The following is a 21,264-nucleotide window of genomic DNA, read 5'->3' as shown; positions in this document are numbered from 1 at the left end:
TCAGCCAGTGTCTGCATGGGGGAGACTCTCTAACAATCCCTCCTCTCCCCAAATTCCGATGAGGTCCAGCAGCTCGGCATTGCTCCAAGTGGGGGATCGCCTGGTGCACGTAGCAGGCATGGCCACCTGGAAAGATACATTGAGACCACTACATGCATCACCAAGCAAACAGGAAGGGGACTTTCAAATTTGCAAAGGAATGTACGGGGTGGGGCTGATGGTTGGTCACCTGAGTGAGAGCAGGGCAGTAGAGTTCAAACCAATGGCCAGAGAGGTGAGACCAGGCATTGTGGGACACCTCCCAGAGGCCAATCGCAGCCTGTAATCTCCATGTTATCTACCCTGGCACCGCAGTGCTGTAGCCCTGGAGCAGAAAGCTCTACGCCTCTTGTCGGGGTGGTTTTTTAGAGTGCTGCATCTGCGCAGTTTCTGTTCACTAAGTGGCTTGGCAGTGTGTACACCTCAAGAGTTACAGCATTCAAAGCTGCTTTATTGTGCACAAACTTGCCAGTGTAGACAGGGCCTTAGAAGCAGGTGCGTAGTATACAGGGCAATGCCAACTTGAAATCTAATGGATTTTTTAAAAAGAATTAAAAGTAGCTTCAAGTACTACACTTGCCACTCAACCCCCTGTCACTTTTTGTGGTTTCAGTAACATTTTCCCAGTTTACATTTTTTTCTCACCTTTGTTCTTAAGTGACTCACCCAAATAACAGGGGAAACCCATTAACTAAACTGCCATACACAGAGTGCTATCGAATGCTCAAGCAATTTGTTCTGTCATCTTGCATTCACAATCACTGTGTTGCTTGTGACAATAGCAGATTAAAAAAACGTTCAGACAGAAATGTGACTATTTAAGTTGATAGACTCTCTCCCACTAAAACTGAAATTTGATTAAAATTGTGAGGGTTAAGACTCCACTTCTCACAAGCCCCACAGCCCTGGAAGGGGCTAGACATGGAGAGATCCCACATTGGAGTTTGGCTGAGTTGTGAAGCCTCTGGCTAGACACGGGGGATGGGGGGCGGCCGCAGCCAACAACCAAAAAAGCGGAATCATAAAACTGCGGTTATATATAAAAATTAAAGTGAATCATTTCCTGCTCCTTTCTTTTCTTTTTCGTTATTGCTTTGTCGCTTCCCGGGAGATTTGCCACCCGTTTTAAGAGCCAGCGTCTTGCATGTACAGACATGCAAATTGGGGGTCAGGGTGCAAGAGCCCACTTCCCACCAGCCTCCCGGCTCCCCAGCAGCTGGCTGGGTGGGGACACCTTTCTCTTCCTCGGGAAATTCCGCAGATGGTCTCCCCTGCGCCGCTCCTGCCTGTTCCCAAAGACACGGGCATTCCCACTTCAGCACGTAGCTGCAATGTGTGAATGCAAGTGACACATACACACAGAGCTCCCCTCCAACACAAGCCCCCTACACTTGTGCCCTCCTCCTCTCTTTCCTGCCGGATCAGTGCCTCTCCTTGCGACTCCTCCTCCTCCTCCCCCGCCCGGCTAGCTGGGACTCGGAGCCGCCGGGAGCTCGGCAGTCTGGCAGACCGGCCCCAAGGCGCAGCGCCTCGCCAGGGGGAGGAGAGGTGGCACGAGGGGCCGAGCGCCGCGCAAACCGCTCGCTCCTCCCGAAGATCTCGCAAGGCAGCCGGGAGAGGAGAAGGGCAGACACCGTGCGGGGGAGCCGCGGGGAATCCCGGGCTCTTCGGGGAGCGGAGAAACTTACTGACTCGCCTTTCCTCTTGTAGCAGGGAGGTAAGAAAGGGGCTGGGGCCGGGACCCCGCCGGCTTGCCCTCGTCCCGCCCGGGGGCTCTCTGTCCCTGTGCCTAGCTCTGGGCGGCCGCCTAAGGGATCCTGTCCCTGCCCAGGGGTCCTGGGCGGTCCCCGCCCTCTCCAAGCGTTGGCCTCGCCCTTACCCCGTGCTAGGGGCTGTGGGGTCCCTGTGCAGCTAGGAGCTTTGTTCCTGTACCTAAGGGCGCTGGGGTCCCTGTCCAGGGGCTCTGTCCCGGCCTCTGTCGCGCCCCTCGGCTCGGAGCCCGCCCCTCACCCCCGCTCTGCTGTCCCCACGGCTCTCCGTGGCGCATGGGTGGAGACGGGTTTCAGGCTGGGAGGCGAGACGTGAAACTTAGCGGCAGGCGCTGGCAGGCTGTGCCGCGCCCCCAGGCTGGTATCAGCGGGCGTGAGCGGCTGGGCGCGGGCCGGGCCGCCGTGCGCCAGGCGCTGCTGTGTGGGTGGCTGGCCAGCCGGTGGGCTGCGTTTGCGGGAGCTCCCGCGGGGGTGGGGCGGCGCCGCACGCACGGCAGCTGAAAACTTTCCCGCCTGTCTCTCCCCCTCTCCAGCTGACAGATGAGTCCCGGCTGCAGTAGCAGCAGGAGCAGCAGAGGCGCCCCCGGGCCCCGCCGGCTAGCGCTGCGGTCCAAGAGCCCGGGGCCATGGCGTCTCCTCAGTGCCCAGGGATGAGCAGGGGGCAGCAACCTCTGGCTGGCCGTGCAGCTGCCCAGGTGCCCGCGCCAGCAGCTCTGGGACGGCGAGCCGTCTCCCTGGGCCAGGAATAAGTGTCCTGCAGCGCCCCCCGGCTTCACTCCCACACGCGCCCCCCAGCATGGCTCTCTCGGCCCGAGTCGCTCTCCGGATGATGCAGGGAAAGGGCCAGGCAATCGGCTGCCCAGCCACCCACTGACTCGCCCCCGCCTCTCTGAACAGGGCCTATGGCCCCCCATCGGCGCCGAGCAGCCCCGGAGTTCTCCGCTTGAGAGCAGAGAAGCAGCCGGAGCGGCTGAGACCTCGCACAGTCACTGCAGGTACGGCAGGGGTGGGGTCTTACTAAACCAACCCTTTTCTCCCCCCCCACGTCCAGAGAGCTATTTACACGCCGCACCCTCCCAAGTCAATCGGAAGTGACTTCGGAAGAGAGGCACAAATCTGAGCTCTCGAGGCAGGGAAGACACGGGGTAGGGAGAACAACGCAGTGCCTGTTCTGCCCATCTGTGAAACTCTTATCAAGCTGGGAAGGAGGAGAGACACCCCTTCCTTTAACTCCCTGCACTAACCTGGGGCAGGGGAGGGGGCATGGCATTGGTGGGCAGACTGAAATACAACCCCTCTCGCCCCCCAAACTCCTAAATAGGTCCTTTGGCATGCTGGAGGCTGCCGGTCTCTTTGCAGCTGCAAAGACCATTTGTTGTGGTCTCACAATTCTGAAATACTTCACAGGCTGCGATCGACTCATTGGCAGGAGTCGCTAGTGAGGAGTGGAAGCAAAACGGTTGTACTTTTCCCCAAGGCTAGTTTGCCTGTTCGTATTTATTTGTATAGAACTTCGATTTTTGTTCAGCTTTATGTTTGCTTTGACAGAAATGGTGGTGTACTGATTATTGGTGAGAGACAGATGGAAACTACAAAGGGGATTGTATTGTTTCCTTACATCGATACATAACTGACTACTAAATCATTCATCCAGTGGACAGAAGCTTATTAGTAACAGTACGCTCCTAAAGGAGACTACAGTTTAGAGGGTTAGTAGATACTTTAAATTTTTTCCTAGGCACAATAATTAACAATAGTGATATAGAATTCAATCTATATATTGCTCTGCAGAATTGAAAACACTTATCTAGTCAATATTTTAGGATTGAAGAGGTTAATTTTTTCATTAATCAATTATCATGCAATATGTTGATACAGAATTATTGTGCACTCATTTAAGTTCTTGGCAAAGTATATTTTATTCAGTAGTTAAATATACAAAATAAGTGTCTTTACTGTTTGAAGAGGGGATAATTCCCTTAATTTGTCCTTTTGGTATAACACCAGTTGCAAAACAACCAGTTGCAACATGAGAGAGACCTGCATTTTATTACTATGCTTTTAAAGGATGAGGATTATATGGTTCAATAAAATTCTGTCATAATAGGTTTCCTATTTTGTGATTTATCTTGGTTCTAGATTGATACAGAAGTGATTGTTCTCTTATTTTTTGCTGTAAATAAAAGGCACTCCTATAAAGTGATGGGAGCCATATAAATCCCTACAAAGGAAAAAAAGCCCCATCAAATTTCCCCTTCATTTGTTTCTAAAACACTCTATGCACAATGTAGCAACTTTAAAAGCAGCAAATTATGTTTTCATTGTATAGAAACTGTAGCTGAATAATTTGGAAATGCTGCTACATTGTTTTAAGTTTGGAACATTTTAGTGTATATGTTGCCAGTAGCATTTAGTTGTAACAAAATACTTTGAATATAATTATGGAACAATTAGTCTTTTGTCTTTAGCAGAAAACAGCACTCCATACAGGGAGATAAGCCGCCTTAGATAGATATAAATTACATACGATTTTATTCTCCGAATTACTATGTTGTTGGCATAGAAACATATTTTACTTGTTGCTCATTTGTTAGAGCCAGCATGAAAGTGCAATATTGCTAAAGGGATACTGACTCACAGAGTTTAGTATAGTAAGATTGCTTTACTTGAATAGAAGTGAGCTACAACTGATGATTTTAACCATTATAATTTTGTCAGAATCTAAGGGTTATTTTATTTTCACTGAAAGCTCCATAATCAGATTAAAACAGTAAGGCATTAAGAGTTCAATCCTGCAAGGTACTGAGCAATCCAGCCTAGCATTTAACCTGTAATTACATAAGTAGTCCCAGGTTCAATCCCTATTGCTGACCTATGGTGGGGTTTATTATTTACATATGCTCGTAGTCCCACTGATTTTAATGCAACTATTCGCTTGTTTAAGTGCTTTGGGTCATGACCAGAATTTCGCAGCCTCTTGCAGGATCAAGCCCTAATTCACTGAGGTCTGTTTCCATTTCCTTGGATTTACATGGTAATATGACAGAAAATACCTATTGTATACCACAGGAACCAGAATTTGTGGGTAAAACGCTCTTGGGTCATTCATGTGTCTCTCAGTTAAAAATAAAATGAAATGGGAAAAACCAGAAAATCAATAGTTAGTTTAGGGAAAAGATGAATAAAAGACAAATTTATGGTACAACCAAAGGAGATGGCTACTAATTGTAGTTTATTCATTTGGAACCACAATCTGAATTTTTTTCCCCTCAAGCAAAATTCCCAATGAAGTTGATTAATCCAGATGAAAATGTGATATACAAAAAGGGAGAATCAAAGGTTGCTGTCAGGAAAAGTTTGCTATTTTAAGATCACTTTATTTTTTGTACAGGAGTCAATAGGAGTCTTGCTTGAGTAAGGACTGGAGGACTTGATTGAAATGAGAGCCTGATGTAGTAATATTTTGGTATCATACATGGTGTTTTAAACCTTGTGATGTATTTTGTAAGCAGTGTAGTTATTTTATTCAGTAAGGACTCGATCCTGCCCCACTGAAGACACCAGGCGTCTTGCCTTTAACTGGGGTAGGAGCAGAAACAGACCCTAGGTTGCATACATCTCTGGTCTCCCTGTTAAGATTTATGGTTAAAAACAAAAAAAAAAAGCAACCAAACTAAGAAAAGAGAATAAATAACTGAGCTAACCAGAAAAAATAGTAGGGGGACAAAAGCAATGTTTACATATTTTAAAATAACTATTTAATATTTATATTATAGCAGGTCCTAATAAGGGTTGGAGTGTTGTTGTGCTAGGTGGTGTACAAACACACAAAAAAGCCTGGCCTTTGCCCCAAAGAGTTTATAATCTAAGGCTCTGATCCTGAAATAAGATCTATGTGAGTGGAGTTGTGTGTCTACATGGAGCTGAATCTGGGTATTTTATGGGATTGAAAAAAAAATGGGTAGAAATTCAGTATCCTTATTATTATACAACTCTGATTCTTTGTCAGCCACAGTGTGTCATTAACTGGATAACTGACTCCAAATGATTAATAAAAGTAAAAATCTAAAAACAGAGTCAGAAATCTGCATATTGCTGAAAGAATAGTTTCAGAGGGGTAGCTGTATCAGTTTGTTTCAGCAAAAACGATGAGTCTTGTGGCATCTTAACGACTAACAGATCTCTTGGAGCATAAGATTTTGTGGGCTATAACCCACTTCTTCAGATGTATGGAGTGAAAATTACAGTAGGCAGGCATAAATATACAGCGCAAGAAAAGATGGGAGTTGCCTTACCAAGTGGGGGGGTCAATGATTCAATCAGGCTGGATGTGGTTTGTTCATCAGCAAGAGGAAGACAAAATATATGGCTATCAATGTTCCAAAAGTAACCATTAGAGTGAATGAAGAAATACTAGAAGAAGAAAAACATGTTCCCTAGCTAGAGAGTGAGAGGATGAACCTTTGGAGCATTGTTTTTTAGGGCTCGATTAAAGCGCTCTACCAGGCTGTCCGTTTGGGGATGGTATACAGACGTTCATAAGGTCTTGATCTTGAGTAGACAGCAGAGCCGTTTGAACGTTTGGGACATAAAGTTTGTCCCTTGATCTGTCAAGATTTCCCAGGGCACCATGATTCGGGTGAAGATGTTCATAAGTTCCGTCACTACCTCCTTGGTGTTCATGGAGTGTAACGGCACTGCTTCGGGGTACCGGGTCACATAGTCCACCACAACAAGGATGAACTGGTATCTGGCGGTGCTCTTCTCAAGAGGGCCAACTATGTCAACTCCAATCCACTCAAAGGATACACCTACAAGTGGGAGGGGGATCAATGGGGCTCTCTCAGCTGGCCGCGGTGGGGTGAGTTGACACTCTGGGCATGAGGCACAGAAATCGCCACATCTCGGTAGATCCCCGGTCAAAAGAACCAGCCTAAAATCCCGGCCAATGTCTTTTCCCTTCCAAGGTGCCCAGCCATAGGTATGGCATGGGCGAGCCACATAACTTCCTTCCGTTAAGGCCGGGACACCAAGAACTGACGTGGAACATCTTCGGTTGGTTGATCTTTTTCTATGCGGTACAGACGGTCACCTTGAATGTTGAAGCGTGGGAACCGTCCCGCTTGGCGGAGTTCAACAGTCTCCCCCTTCACCACTGCCACTTGGGCATATGCCTGGCTCAGGGTGTCGTCAGCCCGTTGCTCCTCCACAAAGTTAGAGAGGCGAGTCAGGATCTCTGATTTGGGGAAATGGGGGGGAGTTCCCCTCCTGGCTGGGAGGGGGCCTGGTGGTCCTGAGTTGGCGCTGAGACCTGTGATGCCCCTTTACCAGGGTCAGCAACCTCCCCCAAGCCTGCAAGGGTCACTGCTTCAGGCTGGCCGGTGGCTGGGGTCCTCGACCGTCGGACAGGGGCACCACCAGGTTCGCTAACAATTTCCCAAAATAGTCCCAGTTCTGGCCTAAGATAAGTGGGTAGGCCAGTGTCAGGGCTAGACTGACCATCAGGGGCTCTTCGCGTTTCCCTATTGTTAAAGTCACTTCCGTGTGGGGGTAGGCCCTCACATCTCCATGCACACATTGCAACATGATGGTGCCCTGAGGTGGGCCAGGATTAGGCACCACCGTATTTCGTACCCTGACTCTGAGTTCAATCTCTTCTTTCCCATTTACCCGCAGCAAGATGCTCAGCTTTGCTGGGTCTCCGGGACATGCTCGTGCCTGCGGAATCCAGATCTTCCCAAAGCTACATTCCATGTACGGGCAGTCTCTGGACCAGTGCCCAGAATGGCCACATGTGAAACACTGGTCCTGCTCTTGGGTGGCACGTAGGGTTTTCTGCCTGGGTACCTGGGTGCTCGGGTCACGATGCGCCTCCCTGAGTTCTGGTGGTTAGGTAGTTCTCCATGAACTGAATGGCCTCTGTCATGGTGATGCCACAACACCCATTCTCTTCCCCCAGGGGGCAGAATCTGGACAAACTGCTCTAGTAGAACCCGTTCAGCGACCTGCACCCGTCTTTGCATCTGGTTTGAGCCATCTCCAGCATGAGTCACGCAGCTTCTGGGCAACCAGGCAGGGTTGGGCCCCCCACAGGTACCGCTCCCCCCGGAAGCATTGCCAGAAGGTTTCCTCTGAAATATTTAGGGTGTCAAGGATCACTGCCTTGACTTGGGCATAGTCCTGGGCAGCAGTGGGGTCTAAAGCGTGGTATGTGGTGTGTGCTACTCTGGTTAAGTACGGGGCCAGCACTGCAGCCCATTCGTCTCAGGGCCACCGGGCTACCATGGCCACCTGTTCAGAAGTCTCTAAGAAAGCCTCAGGATTATCGTCAGGCCCCATTCTGGCAAGCTGGATGGGGCGGGGCTAGGGAGCTCTGCTGGGGCAGCGGGTTGCAAAATGGAGGTCACCTGTTGGACCAGCTGTTGTTGCTGCTGCTGGGCTGCCAATTCACAAATTTGCTGATACTGCTGCATAGCCATCTGCTGCAGGAGTTGCTGTTGATGGTGGGTGTTTTGCTCGGCCATCCATTTCAGCAGCTGTTCCACCTCCATTCAAGGGCTTGGAATGGGGCGGCTTCTCTCTCTCTCTGCCCCTTTTTTTGTTTGTTTGTTTTAACTCCCTGCAGCAGGAAATGGGGTCATGCCCACATTCTCGACCATTTGTGATAGGGCCCTCAGTGGCCGGGCAGCCTAGCGGCTAGATTGTTGGTTAGGGGCTGGAGGGGGGGGACCTGCCCTCCTTTCCCTTTGGTCCTGGCTCAGTGTCCTGGGCCACTCACACCCCTAGACAGGGGAGATGGCTCTTGCTCCCAGCCGTGAGGGGGGTGGGGTTCAGTAACTGTTGTCTGAGCTGTTCCCTATGTAAGTCCTTTAGTTTGGGGCGTGGCCCTGCTAGTTCAGTTTCCCCACAGTTGGGGCTTGGCGGTAGATTCCCCTTGGCAGGGGAACACTTACTTGCTTCCAGTGGCTGCGTTAGCAGGTAGGTTGCATCTGTGCCTTCAGACAGACACACAGAGAGCACCTGCCTCTTTGCCAGTCAGCCCCTGACTGAGCCAGTTTCCCTTCTTTTCTCCCGCTTCGAGACCTGGCATTGGCTGCAGGCTAGCTGACCCCACAGGTTTTCTTTAACCCCTGCTGTGCCTGCTGGCCGTCTCTCTGCTCCTTCACAATAACCTATTCATAAAAATACAGAAAATAACTGAAGCTACTTTCCATCACAACTGGTCAGTGAAAAAAACAATTGAGAGAGAACAGAAATTTCTACTTTTGTGAATTTGCTGCTTCTTACCTGCTGTTTCATAAGGGAAGGGAGACTGAGCACCTCAAGACTGCCATCTTGGATTTCCTCCATAGAAAGAGGCAATCTGAGGCTGAGCTTTTATATAATTTGTATATACTGCATTGGGGTTTGTGTTACCATGCTTGTAAAGTTTGTGTTGCCTCCCCACCTAGAGGCTGATGCATATAGAGGAAAACAACCTCAAAGTGCCACCAGTTAATGGACTTACTTTTTTAGCTCAGGTGGCAAAGGTGTGTACTTTGGTCCTGAAGGTCCCAGGTTAAAACACCACTGAAGACCCATGGTAGGGTTTGGGGTGTGTGTGTGTATATATATATATATATATAATATATATATATATATATATATATATACACACCAAACCAAAATGTGGTTTTTAGAACTTTTACAATGACAGCTGTAAGGATTCCTTCCACAACAGGAGGGAATTCAGAGAGCCATTTAACTATTTTTATAACCCATGTTTTTATTCGTTTAAATCATTACAAAACCAGATTAATTAGGAGGCTTTTTAAAAAAACTTCACTTTTATGTTTGGTGTGATATCACTATCGCCAGGATGTGATTTTTTTCCCCCCACCCCACTCCATTATGAGCCTGAATGTTTCCACATGAATATCTCTGCTTATTTGTAAGCAGTAGACTGTTATTGGAGAACAAGTTTATATTCAATTAATGTTATCACTTAAAATTTACTAAATATTAAACTAAAAATATACAAAAGATGCTTGGTCATTCTTCCAATAGCATGTGTTTAAACTCATCCACTTGACCTGCGTTATGGATGTTTACCACTCCTACTCTAAATAGTTCATCTTGCCCAAAGGTATTACATGCTAAAACACATGGACAATATGACCAAAAGTTGAATATTGTCATGAATGAGATGAATTTCCAATTATTCTAATTTATTCCCATATTTAAAATTCACCCAAGATTTGTTAGGGCTCAAAGCCTTAGAAACTGCAGTACAGACCAGTGGCTCTCAAACATTTTACAATCAAGTCCAACTGTTATCAAAACAAATGAGCTCAGGCCCCACCTTCCCATCAGTTGGGGTAAATCAGTATTCATATATCACTGCAATTAGTGTAATGCCAGACTACTAAACCATATTTACAGTAGCAATAGCTTTCACCTTGAGATGTTCCAGTAATATGGATGAGCTTGTTTCTGTGCACCTAACTCAGCCCAGGTGTGGAATCATTTACTCACACTGATAATGTGTAGAGGGACCCACAAGTCCCAACTACTCCCAGGAGAACAGGGACTCGAGGGGGAATGTAGTTAGAGACCTGAGGTTTAAGAGGAAATAGGATCATTGGACATAATGAGGGGATACATATTCAAGGGATAACCAGGACTCCAGGGAGCTCCCCAACTTGTCTTCCCCCCCATGTTCCGTCCTTCCAGTCCTCAGGCTGTTCCCTTGAGGCTGTTCCATTTTGTCTTCCTGCCAGCAAGGCCCTGAGGCATCTGGCTGCTGCTGCCTCCTCTTTCCACAGAAGCTCCACTCTGTCTGGGCACCACTAGGGGGAGTATAGGGAATGGAGAAGAAACAGTTTTTCTGCCTTTAGCACTAGCAACACATTTTTGACCCCACCCCAGCTAGGGTGGCCAGGTGCCTGGTTTTTGCCTGGAAAGTCCTGTGGAAAAGAGGACCTGACGGTGTCTGGTTAGATCTACTACCAGATGCTAAACGTCCGTTACTACAGGAAGGGGAGGTGGGGAGGCTCTGGCTCATCACCCTTGCTAGCCCCTGCTCAGCCAGGGCTGCCTGCTACCTGCATTGAGCAGCTGCAGCTCCCAGCCCCGGCTCTGTAGGTGAGTCCCTCTGGAGGTGGGGTGGGAAAGAAAGGGAGAGCAACAAGCAATGGTGGAGGGGAGAAGAGGGGCGAATGGGGGGAAGGGCCAGGGGAGGTTCAGGCACTCCTGATGGAGTGTCTGGTTTTTAAATATTACAGAGTTGGCAACCCTAACTGCAGCTAGACAGGAGGAGTCGTCATAGGGGAATACCTTCTCAGTTCCTGCAGCCCTGAGGGATGCATGAAAGAGTTTTTAGTAAGAGCTGGAAAAAAGTGCACAGAAGATCTAACAGAATCTCAGGCAGTAGTTTGCATTTTGTTCTTGTCAAGACTGTACATGAAAAGACAAAGGTTTCAAGTCCCATCCAGACATGGGAGGAAAGCAGATGGGACAGGCCCAAGAGTTTGAGAAAGCCAGGTATAGGCAGCTCTTCTAATTTATTTCCCTTAATAGTGTCTATAAAACCCAGTCTCATTTCATTTCTATGTAAAGAGGCTTAGAAGTAATTGTGCAAACATGTATGCTATTTTCATTATTGTCTATTCCTCTAAAACTAAGGCTATCGAAGAATTTAGATTGTGGGGAAAAAAAATAACTCCTTTTTACCCTGCAGCTCAAATGATTGAGTTTAAACCAGTATTGCTTTCTTTTAAATTACAGAAATGTTTGTCATGGTGCACATATTTACAGCATTAGATCTTGTCCCATTTGAAGTGACTTGTGCTACTCGGTCACTTAAATTTTCAAAAGTACGTTACTCTCTGACTTTTACTAAACTTCATTTCAAAATAGTTAATTTCATTTTCAGGCTTGGTGTTTGTAAAATTTAAGAATGAAAGTTTGTAGTATTGTTGTAGCTGTGTTGGATCCAGGTTATTAGAGACACAAGGTGGGTGAGGTAATATCTTGTATTGGACCAACTTCTGTTGGTGAGAGAGACAAGTTTTTGAGCCACACAGAGCTTTCTTCAGGTCTGGGAAAGGTACTTAAAGTGTCACAGCTAAAGACAAATAGTCAACACTAGGGCTGTCGATTAATCTCAGTTAACTCACACGATTAACTCAAAAAAATTAATCGCGATTAATCGCAGTTTTAATCGCACTGTTAAACAATAGAATACCAATTGATGGGCTACTTCACTTTAAATGGTCTCTCAAAATGTGTGTAAACTAGGGCTCTCAAGCAATTAAAAAAAGTAATTGAGATTAATAGCGCTATTAATCGCACTGTTAAACAATAATAGAATACTATTTAAATATTTTTGGATGTTTTTCTACATTTCCAAATATATTGATTTCAGTTACAACACAGAATACAAAGTGTACAGTGTTCACTTTATATTATTATTACAAATATTTGCACTGTAAAAATGATAAAAAATAGTATTTTTCACTTCACCTCATACAATACCGTAATGCAATCTCTTTATCATAAAAGTGCAACTTACAAATGTAGACTTTTTTTGTTACGTAATTCCACTCAAAAACAAAACAATGTAAAACTTTAGAGCCTATATGTCCACTCAGTCCTCCTTCTTCAATCACGAAGACAAACAAGTTTGTTTACATTTATGGGAGATAATGGTGCCCTCTTCTTATTTACAATGTCACCAGAAAGTGCCATTTGCATGGCACTTTTGTAGCTGGCATTGTAATGTATTTATGTGCCAGATATGCTAAACATTCATATGCCTCTTCATAATTCGGCCGCCATTACAGAGGACATGCTTCCATGCTGATGACTCTCATTTAAAAAAAAATGCGTTAATTAAATTTGTGACTGAACTCCTTGGGGGAAAATTGTATGCCCCCTGCTCGGTTTTACCTGCATTCTGCCATATTTTTCATGTTATAGCAGTCTTGGATGATGACCCAGCACAAGTTCATTTTAAGAACACTTTCACTGCAGATTTGACAAAACACAAAGAAGGTACCAATGTGAGATTTCTAAAGATAGCTACAGCACTAGACCCAAGGTTTAAGAATCTGAAGTGCCTTCCAAAATCTGAGAGGCATGAAACATGCTTTCAAAAGTCTTAAAAGAGCAACACTCCGATGTGGAAACTATAGAACCCAAACGACCAAAAAAGAAAATCAACCTTCCGCTGGTGGCATCAGATGATGAAAATGAACATGCGTTGGTCTGCACTGCTTTGGATCGTTATCGAGCAGAACTCCTCATTAGTATGGATGCATGTCCTTTAGAATGGTAGTTGAAGCATGAAGGAACATATGAATCTTTAATGCATCTGGCACATAAATATTTTGCGACACCAGCCAGAACAGTGCCATGTGAACACCTGTTCTCACTTTCAGGTGACGTTGTAAACAAGAAGTGAATAGGATTATCTTCTGAAAATATAAACAAACTTGTTTGTCTGAGTAACTGACTGAATGAGAAGTAGGACTGAGTGGACTTGTAGGCTGTAAAGTTTTACATTGTTTTATTTTTGAATGCAGTTATATTTTGTACATAATTGTACATTTGTAAGTTCAACTTTCATGATAGAGATTGTATTACAGTACTTGTGTGAGGTGAATTGAAAAATACTATTTTGTTTTATAGCACAAATATTTGTAATAAAAATAAATATAAAGTGAGCATTGTGTTCTGTGTTGTCATTGAAATCAATATATTTAAAAATGTAGAAAACATAAAATATTTAAATGGTAATCTATTATTGTTTAACAGTGCAATTAATAGCGCTATTAATCTCGATTAATTTTTTTAATCGCTTGACAGCCCTAGTTAACACACATTTTGAGACCATTTAAAGTGAAGTAGCCCATCAGAACCTCTGCAGACATAGCACTAAAAATGGGGAGGGGTTATTGGGTTACTGATTGTTTTAATAAGCCATAAATCCAGTGTCTTTATTCAGACCATGATTTCTAGCAAAGCATCCCAGTGGCTCCAGAAGGCCTTGGAGGAGGGGAGGTAAGCAGAGGAACTCTGGCCTGTGGTTGGAGCTATGTTTGGACAGAGAAAGTTTTGGGGTGACTACAGATGGTAAAAGATAGGTTTGGGAAGATGAAGGAAACTGTAAAAGTATGTAGAAGTATGAGTGGGGGTGGGTGGGTAAGTGTAATGGGGTGAGTAGTTAAGAGAGATAGAAGTGTTGGGATAGTGGAAGGAACAAACATTGGGATATGCATTAAGGCAGTGGTTCTCAACCAGGGATACACGTACCCCTGGGGGTACACAGAGGGGTTCCGGGGGTACATCAACTCAACTAGATATTTGTCTAGTTTTACAACAGGCTACAAATAAAAGCACTAGTGAAGTCAGAACAAACTAAAATATCACACAGACAATGTCTTGTTTATACTGCTGTATATACTATACACCGAAATGTAAGTACAATATTTTATATTCCAATTGATTTTATAATTATATGGTTAAAATGAGAAAGTTAGCAATAGTTCAGTAATCGTGTGCTGTGACTCTCTTTGTATTTTTGTGTCTGATTTTATAAGCAAGTAGCTTTTAAGTGAGGTGAAACTGGGGGTATGCAAGTCAAATCAGACTCCTGAAAGGTGTGCAGTAGTCTGGAAAGATTGAGAGCCACTGTATTAAGGGACAGGGAAGTGAAGGTGGGTGAATATATTTGGGGACGGGAGGGAATGACTATTTGGGGGGGCAAGGTGAGAGAGTGTATCATAGAGAAGGATGCCAGTATGTTTGCTTAGGCTTTGTGCAGGGGAAGACACAGAATGTGGCCATAGATTCCTACTTACTTTTCAAACCATACTGTTTATTTCCATCCTACTACTGTGTCTGCTTTATTCTCCCAGGATTTGGCCCCACTGACTGGTGTACAATGTGGAATATGACTGAGGCCCTAAGTGCCTTGTTGGAGACCGCTCAGTAGTTTCAGACTATATTTTATTAGAAAAACATAACTTGCTTCCTGAGGCCCTGATCCTGCAAATATTTATTGTATGTCAGGAAAGATAGTCCTAAGCATTTGCAAAGTTAGTCATGAGCTATATTATGTTCCACAGAACATACTTTTTAGTCTATTATTTGGGGTGTTACTGACGTTACTGCTGAAAAAGTGGCATGGATATAGGTTGTAATAATTGTGTGGATGTGACATACCGGGGTACAATTCAGACCAGTTCTGTTCTGTTTCACCCCTGCCCTGCAATCTATGGTGCCTTACAAAGCCTTGCAAAAGTAGCTCCCACTTGGCTGCTCACAAACAACCTTCGAGCATGCAAGCCACACCATGCGTGTCTTTGTGTAACCGCAGCCTGCCAGTTACACCCTGGCTCTCACCAGCCTTGGTTATACTGCAGGGTGAGCCCAACACACTCCCAGTCCCAGATTTTCCCCAGACATGTATGTCTTGTACTGTCCAGCCTTCTCTTGGACAGTTCAAATATATTAAGTTTGGTATTCCTATTGGGGAATAATATACCATTTTATTATCTTAAATAGAATTACCCAGACACTTCAATTTAAACACACTGGATAAAACAGTGAAACAAGTTTATTAATTACAAAGAGAGCGATTTTAAGTGATTACAAGTAATGAAGCATAAAAGTCAGAAATGGTTACAAGAAAAATAAAGATAAAACACTTACTAGTGCCTAACTTAACAAACTATATAAGATTCAAGCAAAACTTCTCACCACATGCTTCCAACAAGATTACTGATCAAACTCTCAGGTCAGGGCCCTTCCCCCAAAGTCCAATGACTGTTTCCTTTTGTCTTCTCAGGTTTAGAGAATGCTAGGGTCAGGGGAGAGAGAGATGGGTGGATTGCGATGTTTGCCCCTTCTTTTCAGAAGTCCCCCTCTTGAAAATGTTTCCAGCTGGGAACTAGGAGACAGAATCCGGATGGAAGGATGTTCCCTGCTGCTTTTTTTTCTTCTTTTTTCACCTGTTTGAGATTTGTTTCCCTTTTTGGTGACTCTGTTTACTGCTTATATGCAAATTAAGGCATATGCACACTCCTTTATTCATGACAGGCCTGTTTGACCAGTTTGGTGCCACAGTGAGTTTTGAACATGGACTCTTAACATCGTACAGGGAAATCTTAGAAGTTCACCTACAATGCTTCCATACATATTTTATTAGGACAATACTGACCAGCAAATTATGAATTTTCGGATGATACCTTACAAGGTATACTTTGTACAAAGATTATTACAATAGTGTTTATGGTGTGAATAAAGGGTTGTGCTCCATCACTGTGTGGGTGGGTGGGGGTTATTCTAGCTGTCAGTACTGTGGATTTTAACCTTAAATTAGATCATTGTTTTTCCTGCACCACTTGGAGATTGTGGATTATTAAATGCAAAAGAATTTCTACAGAGGCATTATTAAGTGACCATAGCTGGATGTGAGTGGTGTGTCCCAGGGCATGTAACATAGCTTTCTGTTCTGTTCTATATATTCTTATGCTGCCCTCATCACCATTGTATTTGAGTGCATTCCAGTAGTGCACTAAATGACATGATTAACATTTGTAGAAGAAAAACGCTACCTCGCTGCGATCTATTGAAAGTCAGCCTTTGACACAAGACTAAAACATTTACCCTGCTTTAATTCTGCTTCCACGCATTATTATGTGTGGTTTGTTCCTTCTCTTCTCCTCTTTGGGGAGGCGGGAGGGAGAATTGTGTGTATAATGAAGTGTTTTGGGTTTTTAATATAAAAAAATATATATAAATTTTAATGTACATGTTGCGGTGTGTTTGTTAGAGAAGGCAAGGTGAAAGAAGTGTGCACCTGGAGCAGAAGATGGGTAAGATTTATGATGGTCCCTGAGCTCTAAATGATCTTTTGGATATGCTGGGTCCAGGCTATTGAATGCCTTGAAGATGAGTCAAGTTCAAGGCTTCAGTCCTTCATATTCATGGGAAGCCAGGGTAGATTATGGAGGACAGATTTGATATGCTCCCATTTAACTGTGGGGCTGAGGAAAACACACTGCAGCATTGTGTCCTTAGTTGTTTTTTTTTTCTGAAGTGGCCACCTCCTAACCTAGCAGTTCTCTCTGCAGGTCTCAAATAGCATCCACTGAAAAATATAGGTCCAATAACTAAACTTATGTCAGAAAGCTAGGCAATCAGACAGAAGCAGGGACTTGTTAAAACCACAGGCTGAAGCATGAATGGCCCTTGCAGAAGATGTTGATGCTGCTGAAAATGTTCATAGGAGGATATTTCTCATGAATCATTTCCTCTGGAGTTAGAAGGATGCTGTCTTGGAGCACAGTGGGATTTTGCCTGAGAAGAGGGATGAGGTTGTAAATTGTCTATTATTTCCTTAAACTTTGATTGTTGCTTATGCTCAGTCCTGTGATCTCCTGTGTATAGAGCATAGATCAGATTCAATGATGCTAACATAACAGTGGGATCCTTCCTGGAGACTTTGCTATTGCTCACTCTGCTGCTGCTGTTCTCATTTCAAACTCTGTCTGCTCTTTTGATTCGGTCGCTGTGGTGTGATCAGTGTCCCACCTGTCTGGACTAAACTCTTTCCCACACAGCCAATGGCCCTTTTGCTTAATGCCAAACTGACGAAAGTGGTGGCACTCAATTTATTATCACTTTTATTGGCTGATCTGTAGAGGTGTATGTGGGAAACACAAGATGAATATAGAGCTGTGAATATGATCAAATCAGGAAGAAAAAACTTGGACAGGAAGGATAGGTCAGTACTGTAGCAGCAGCCTGTAAAATGCTACACTGCACAACTACAAAACCCCTATACTGCCAGTAATCTGTTGCAGTTGGTGAGGAAGTTGAGTGGTTGACAGGGCCAGTTTTAGGCAATGCCCAGCAGAGGATGAAGTGGCAGTGATGACCCTCCTACTACTCCTTAGCAGTGGCAGCAGAGCCCTTGCAGAACAGCAGCAGAGGCCCCCCCCCCCAGATCTGGCCCTGGCCTGCTCTAGTGGTGTGTGCAGCCAGGCATTTTCCATTGTGATTGCTGTCTACATTTTCACGCAATCATCTCTGCATTGGTTATGCTGGGTTCCTGTTTTTAAGCTTTTCTTTGCAACCTTCAGGTTAATAAACATAATTTTTTTTCAGTGAAAGCTTAGATTCTGATGTTATCACATGGCTCTGATCGCTGGGGCTTTAGGGAGCTGTCCATCGTACGTTAGGCCTGGTCTACACTACAAAGTTTTGTCAGCAAAAGTTATGCTGCTTTAATTAAAACCGCTGTTGCATGTCCACACTAGCTCCTTGTGTTGACAGAGTGCATCCACACTAACAGCTCTTGCATCGACACAAAGAGCAGTGCACTGTGGGTAGCTATCCCAATTTGCAACACCTTATGGGGCAGGTACAGTGTCACATATGCAGGTTTCTCATTTCCATCTATCCAGGGGCAAGGGGCATCCTAGTAGATTGTCAACCACTTTTTCAACTGCAGTGTGGGGGTGAGGGAGAGGAGAGTGGTGTGTCTGGGGTAGGGGAGACAGCAGGCTGACTGACCTATCCTGAGGCCAGGGGAGGGGGACCCCCCCACATCAGCTCCCAGCTCTGCTCGCCACAGCAGTCTCTCCCGAAGCAGCCTGCTCTGCCTGCCTATGGTTCTGTGGTTCCCTCCAAGTTCTCCCACATCCTCCTCAGCTGCCAGGAGCCGCATCCTGAGCAGCTCTGTGAGCTCTCCCTGCTGAGGAATGTCAAAGCAGGACAGCAGTTTCCCACTCCCCAATCCTCCCTCCCCCGTTTCCTGCAGCAGCAGTCTCTCAGCCCCTGTGTTCCTAGTGCAGGGCAGAACAGGCGCATTCCACATTAATTATTTGCTCTTTGTTACCCCAACTGAGCAGCTTGCTCAGATGTCAGATACTTCCCTAGCTTTGAAAGCGGAGGGGTGCATGCCTGCAGGGCAGCTGAGTTCAAAACAGTGAGCAGAGCGGTCAGGGCAGGCATGGTAGGATACTGGTGGAAGCCAGTTCTGTTGACAAAACAAACAGCAGTGTCTGTTTTTGGTATGTCTACACTACGGGATTATTCCGATTTTATAGAAACTGATTTTTGGAAACAGAGTGTATAAAGTCGAGTGCACGTGGCCACACTAAGCACATTAATTCGGCAGTGTGCGTCCATGTACCGAGGTTAGCGTCGACTTCCGGAGTGTTGCACTGTGGGTAGCTATCTCATAGTTCCCACAGCCTCCCCCGCCCATTGGAATTCTGGGTTGAGATCCCAATGCCTGATGGGGCAAAAAACATTGTTGTTGGTGGTTCTGGGTACAGCCTCACCCCCCCCCTCTAAGAAAGCAACGGCAGACAACCGTTTCGTGCCTTTTTTTCTTGGGTGAACACTGCACTGTGGACGCCATATCACGTCAAGCATGGAGCCCGCTCAGCTCAAGACAGCAGTCATGAACATTGTAAACACCTCGCGCGTTCTCGTGCAGTTTATGCTGAACCAGGACCAGAAAAACCAGGCGAGGAGGAGGCGGCGACTGCAGCGCGGCGACGAGAGTGATGAGGACATGGACATGGTCACAGAATTCTCTCAAACCGCGGACCCCGGCGCTTTGGAGATCATGTTGTTAATGGGGCAGGTTCTAGCCGTGGAATACCGATTCTGGGCCTGGGAAACAAGCACAGACTGGTGGGACCGCATAGTGTTGCAGGTCTGGGATGATTCCCAGTGGCTGTAAAACTTTCGCATGCGTAAGGGCACTTTCATGGAACTTTGTGACTTGCTTTCCCCTGCCCTGACCTGCCAGAATACCAAGATGACAGCAGCCCTCACAGTTGAGAAGCAAGTGGCGATAGCCCTGTGGAAGCATGCAACGCCAGACAGCTACCAGTCAGTCGGGAATCAATTTGGAGTGGGAAAATCTACTGTGGGGGCTGCTGTGATGCAAGTAACCAAAGCAATCACTGAGCTGCTGCTACCAAAGGTAGTGACTCTGAGAAATGTGCAGTCATAGTGGATGGCTTTGCTGCAATGGGATTCCCTAACTGTGGTGGGGCGATAGATGGAACCCATATCCCTATCTTGGCACCGGAGCACCTGGGCAGCCAGTACATAAACCGCAAGGGGTACTTTTCAATGGTGCTGCAAGCACTTGTGGATCACAAGGGACGTTTCACCAACATCAACGTGGGCTGGCCGGGAAGGGTTCATGACACTCGCGTCTTCAGGAACACTACTCTGTTTAAACGGCTGCAGCAAGGGACTTACTTCCCAGACCAGAAAATAACCCCTGGGGATGTTGAAATGCCAATAGTTATCCTTGGGGACCCAGCCTACCCCTTAATGCCATGGCTCATGAAGCCATACACAAGCAGCCTGGACAGTAGTCAGGAGCTTTTCAACTACAGGCTGAGCAAGTGCAGAATGGTGGTAGAATGTGCATTTGGACGTTTAAAGGGCCGCTGGCGCACATTACTGACTCGCTCAGACCTCAGCCAAACCAATATTCCCATTGTTATTGCTGCTTGCTGTGTGCTCCACAATCTCTGTGAGAGTAAGGAGGAGACCTTTTATGGCGGGGTGGGAGGCTGAGGCAAATCACCTGGCCGCTGATTACGTGCAGCCAGACACCAGGGTGATTAGAAGAGCACACCAGGAAGCGCTGCGCATCAGAGAAGCTTTGAAAACCAGTTTCATGACTGGCCAGGCTATGGTGTGAAAGTTCTGTTTTGTTTCTCCTTGATGAAAACCCGCCCCCTTGACTCATTCTCTGTAAGCAACCCACCTTCCCCCTTCGATCACAGCTTGCTTTCAAAGGAAATAAAGTCACTATTGTTTAAAAATCATTTATTCTTTATTTATTGATTATAAAAAGAGGGAGAGAACTGACAAGGTAGCCCAGGTGGGGTTTGGGAGGAGGATAGGAGGGAAGGAAAAGGCCACTAAAAAGTTCAAAGTAATGACAGCCTTTTGGTTGGGCTGTCCGCTGAGGTGGAGTGGGAGGGTGCACGGAGCCTCCACCCTCCCCCCCGCGTTCTTACACGTCTGGGTGAGGAGGCTATGGAATATGGTGAGGAGGGAGGGTGGTTATACAGGGGCTGCAGCGGCAGTCTGTGATCCTGCTGTCATTCCTCAAGCTCCACCAGACGCCGGAGCATGTCCGTTTGCTCATGCAGCAGCCCCAGCGTTGCATCCTGCCTCCTCTGACCTTCCTGCCGCCACCTCTCATCTCAAGCATCTCTCCTCTCCTCACGTTGGTCCCTCATGTCCTCACGTTGGTCCCTCCTGTCCTCAAGTTCACTGGCCTCTTTCCTGTACTTTGAAACCGCGTCCTTCCACTCATTCAGATGAGCTCTTTCATTGCGGGTCGATTCCATGATTTCAGAGAACATTTCATCTCTCTTCCTTTTTTTTTTTTTTTTTTTTTTTTTTTTTTTTTTTTTTTTTTTTT

At 45.8% G+C, this 21,264-nt stretch overlaps 1 protein-coding gene across 2 annotated transcripts in view; it reads left to right on the top strand.

The window, feature by feature from the left end:
- The first annotated feature begins 1,534 nt into the window (after positions 1–1,534).
- TMEM200A (transmembrane protein 200A) overlaps positions 1,535–21,264 on the top strand; it is a 69,372-nt gene continuing 49,642 nt past the window's right edge. For both annotated transcript variants that reach the window (XM_024210784.3, XM_024210785.3), the window contains exons 1-2: positions 1,535–1,756; positions 2,342–2,803. The gene's annotated coding sequence lies outside the window, so the exon portion shown is untranslated. The remainder of the gene's footprint in view (positions 1,757–2,341; positions 2,804–21,264) is intronic.

Source organism: Terrapene carolina, unplaced genomic scaffold (assembly GCF_002925995.2).
Source record: "Terrapene carolina triunguis isolate 2854851 unplaced genomic scaffold, T_m_triunguis-2.0 Scaffold85, whole genome shotgun sequence".
NCBI lineage: Eukaryota > Metazoa > Chordata > Testudines > Emydidae > Terrapene > Terrapene triunguis.
Note: the sequence above shows the minus strand (reverse complement) of the source record. Positions and strands in the feature narration are given on the sequence as shown.